Source organism: Lactuca virosa, chromosome 5 (genome assembly GCF_052849685.1).
Source record: "Lactuca virosa cultivar CGN04683 chromosome 5, Lactuca_virosa_CGN04683_v6, whole genome shotgun sequence".
Classification (NCBI taxonomy): domain Eukaryota; kingdom Viridiplantae; phylum Streptophyta; class Magnoliopsida; order Asterales; family Asteraceae; genus Lactuca; species Lactuca virosa.
The window spans coordinates 363,608,708-363,613,463 of record NC_136430.1 but is presented as its reverse complement, the minus strand read 5'-3'; positions in this window follow the sequence as shown (position 1 = coordinate 363,613,463).

Genomic DNA, 4,756 nt, shown 5'->3' with positions numbered 1-4,756 from the left:
AAAAGGAGTAATCTTAACCAAGTGTTATAATATGTCACAAGGGTTCCGTACATATAAAGAACGCCGAAATCCAAGTTATAACGAAGAAGTTATGGCCCGTCGAAGTTTCGCGACAAAACCGACACGACACTGCGCGACGTAAATAATGAATTTACTATAGAGTACTTTTTAGCCTTAGTAATCTAAACGAAAGTCGTAGAATATGTTAAACCGAGAGCGTCCATAAAAAGAACGCCCAAATCTGACTTCGTATGAGGAAGTTATGAATTTTCTAAGATTTGGCCAAGCAGTGCACAACCCGAAACTAGAATTTTAGATCGAGCAGTTTTTGGCCAACGCGACCTAAATAAGAATTGAAGATCTCATTAATAGGAACTCAACGATAAAAATACAGACGGAAACGGAATCCGTACGTAGAAGTTATGAATTTTACGCGGTCATTTAACAATATAATCTGCTCCTACTGTTAAATTTAAGATCGGTAGAGAGTTAGTTGACGGAGTCAAAAGGAAAGTTGTAGATCTTATTTTTACCTACGCGTGGATATAAAGAACGTCGAAAACGGAGCTCGTATGCTAAAGTTATGAATTTTTAAAGATTGACTGTTTTACCTGCGTCCGACGCCACGTGTCAGCACCAGACTTCGCCTTGGAGCCTACGCAAGTTCACGACGTGAATTGAAGTTTCACGATGCGAATTTGCCCCAGACAGCCTATAAATAAAGGTGCGGGGGCAGCCTCTTTCCTCACACCATCACCCTCTATTTCTCTCTCTATACTCTCTCTCTAACCCCCCAAACCCCCCCCCCCCAAAGCCTAGGGTAACTCCCTAGCACGAGAAGGAAGCCCCGGAGCTCCCGACGGCTCCGAGAAAAAGAGCTTGTCGGCTCGAAAACGCTGCTCCAGCGGAGCCCGGTTTTGAGAAAAACTCGTTGTAAGTGAGCTACGCCTACCCTATCTTTAAATATAGCTTATATATAAATATAATATCGTTATTATGAACCTATAAATAAGATTTATCAGTGATTCAAAGTCATTATACTGATTGATCTACTTACGGGAATGATGTCTAGGCTGTGATTTAGTGAGGTGTTTAAAGTGGGATTTCCAAACAGTATACTTCGTATACCAAACGGACCCTACCTCCGATATGATCCTACCTGGTTGTTCCTTACTCGATAGATCATGAAGTAGACTTTGATTTAATGATGAATCTAGACTAATAATTAGTCGCAATGAATATTAGACTAAAGCCTAGTGGTAATGATACTAGGTTTCGTCAAAAGAAAATAAATTAATAGAAGCGAAGCGCTGTCTGAGTTCGGAATCACCATCTTAACAAGTGAGTGCATAGTTACTTTCATCTTACACATAGATATGAAGTATTTAATATAAATTACGTGCTATGTGTGAATCTTATCTATATACTTGCTATGCTGAATGAACAATTTTATACATGTTTTAAATGATTTAAACTGTATATATATTTTATATCTACAAAATATGTTGGGTAAACATGGGTAGATGAAATATGAGTCGGATGATGAGGTGAGAGGTGAAATAGACCACGAGGTGAGGGTGAGAGGTGGACGATGTGAGAAGCCTTTTACCCAAATGCTGGCCTCGTCATCTAGCAGAGTATGGATGACAACCACGGACTATTCTAGACAGTCCAGTGGAACACTAGCAGGTAGGGGTGAGCAAAAACCGCACCGCAACTAAAATTAACCACAAAAACCGCATAAACCGCAACCGCAATAAAAACCGAAGGTGAGGTTTTCTGTTTTTCAAAAACCGAAAATTTGCGGTGCGGTGCGGTTATTAGTTTTCAAAAACCGCAAAAAAACCGCACCGCATATATTATATACAATTTTTTTATTAATTATTAATATATTAAATGTTAAAAATAAGACAAGTTTCATGGAAGAAAGATGAATAAAATACTAGAAGACAAAAGTGTTGATTTTTTGTTATGTTTAACTTTGAAAAATGGTGCAATTAGACAATTTTAAGATATTTATTGTTAATTACTACTGATTTGACGTTTTTAGGATATCAGTTATTTGTGATTTAAGTTAACTGTCTTACACATTATGATTTTTTTTATTACAAGTAATATGTTTGAACTTTTAAAACCGTTTGAGCTCTAAACTGAGGTTAAAAACCACAAAAAATAACCGCACCAAATCCATGCGGTTAATAACCGCAACATAGAAAAAAACAAAACCGTAACATAGAAAAAAACAAAACCGCACCGCAAAAACAAACGCCTAACCTCACCGCAAAAATAACCGCACCAAGCGGTTTTGAAAATGGATTAACCGCATTTGCGGTTAGTGGTGAGGTTTTAGTTAATAACTGCACCAACCGCACCGCGCTCACCCTGACTAGCAGGCTCGCAACCTGTAGGTGTTGTGAACGATGTGTTCACCGGTGTACTCTAAAAACCCATTGACATGTATTGCGAGTGGACTCTCGAAAATGATATTGTCAATAAACGAGATAACCATGACAGCTGTGCCCGAAGGACAATACCGGCAGCTGCGCCTTATAGAGAATGTCACAATTCTGGCAGCTGCACCTAAGGGATAGAACTAGCAGATGTGCTTGACAGCTGTGTCATAGGCAACGATGGAGTTCGTGCCTACTCCTTAGGACAATCCTTAGGAATGAATTAACGATGAATAGTCGATTCTTAGGGTAGATCCTTAAAAGTAAAGAAGATAATGAGGATGGGTAATTGGGTTAATTGTTTTATGTTTAAACATAATAATTATATTATTGTGGGTTGAAAACCCTATGTACTCACCAGGTTTCCCAACCTGACCCACTCAAGTTTATTTGTATCACAGGTGTCGATATGAAGCTACTTTACACTGAGAGATTTAAAAGAGACGTAGATCAATAGTGTAAATGAATGTAAGTTCTGTTTATGCTTATGTTTCTGTATTGACGATGACATCCCAATGTTTTAAAAATGAATAAAATACATTTCTTCGGAAATGATTTGATAACGTATTTATCATGTTTTTTGGGAATAAATTCTGCAACACATTTCTTTAAAAGATACTCTGATTTTCAAAATAAAGCATAAACAAATCGGTCTTTTCTGGCCGTGAAAATGGGGATGTCACAATGGAGGCTGAGAGGATGAAGATTATGAGGGACTTAAAGTCTTTAAATAGGGTTTAAACCCTAAAAATTAGGGTTTGCCCCTAGCCAGGTTACGCCCAGCGTACGCTTGGGTACACCCAACGTATGCCGGGGACTCCCCCGATTCACGCATGCATCGAGTACGTCGTGCGTACTCTTATTATGTACGCCCAACATTCCCACCCAACACCCAGTCCACCATGCGTACATTATGTACGCTCAGCGTACCAGTCCTCACTCCACCACCTTTTCCTGATTAATAAAGAGATAAGTCGATAGATTCATACCTGGCAACTTGGGTGCTACACAACATTCCCAATATAAGTTTTAAAACATCAAAAACTTTCATCCCAAACAATAATCAAGAAGAAGTTTATTATACATGAAAACATTGCAACATTTTAACACTTAACAACATAATAAACAAACATTATTAAAATACAATGCATATGCATCTATTCCCCATTTTTCCCGTTCACAACTCTCATATAAGTCTATATCTCTTAAGGGACATGATGGTAAATTAAGGCACAAACAAAGATTAGCATATCTTACTAAACTCGTTTAGATGTCATACTCTTGACTCCTTACTTATATTTTAGAAATATATGAACATCACATATGAGACCATGAAATAGGTGTACAAGGCCTATCCCCTCGAGTATGACCTTTATAGAATGTCAATAACAAACCAATCATCTTTCACTTCCATGGGGTATTGTGTCTACAACTCTTTAGTTCACTTTTTAGTGTGCAAGACCTTACTTAAGACATAAACCATCGTATGCATAAACTCTTTAAAAAATTAAGAATACTCTTACGCTCAAATCTCTTTGAATGTAATCAAACATACTCTTACTCTTTAAAACTCTTTAAAAACAATCACACATACTTTTACTCTTTAAAGACTATATAAAAGCAATCATACATACTATTGCTCTTTAAATATTTTAACACTTTAAACTATTTAAAACTCTTAATCATATCACAATTCATTCAAATATTACACATAGAAATGAATTTATAAAATATAATAATTCACAAATTAAGTTCATGGACTTGTATTCATGAAACTAATTCACCTTAGCATTTATCTTCATTTATAGTGTTGTATGGACACTTAATAGTTACATATGGCTAACATTTATGTTAATTATCAATGTGTAAATCACTTAAGATCCTCCCAATCATGGCCTCGAACCCTAATGATCTTAATTTAGCCATATCACAACATATAGTAAGTGGTAATGAAGCTATGTAAGATTTTTAAGTTGATTTGGACAAGTTTGAAAATTTGACCACAAACAGGTATTTACTCGATTGAGTCAGGATGCGGGGCAGACCTTAGTGAGATCTCGGGGTACCCCATACCACCCCTCAAATTTTTAGGCGCAGTGGAATTTTTTTGATTTTTTTGGTGTAATGTAATTGTTCCATCCTACTACCCCTAAAATTTTAGTGTGTTACCTCTGATATTTTGTTATGAGTTCGCAACTGTGAGGATGTGCCTTGAAACTGGCTCGATCGAGTCTACCTACATGCTACAACTCAACAGATTCAAAAAGTTTTTTAGTTTATGATTGTCAAACCTCAATCCCCACCCT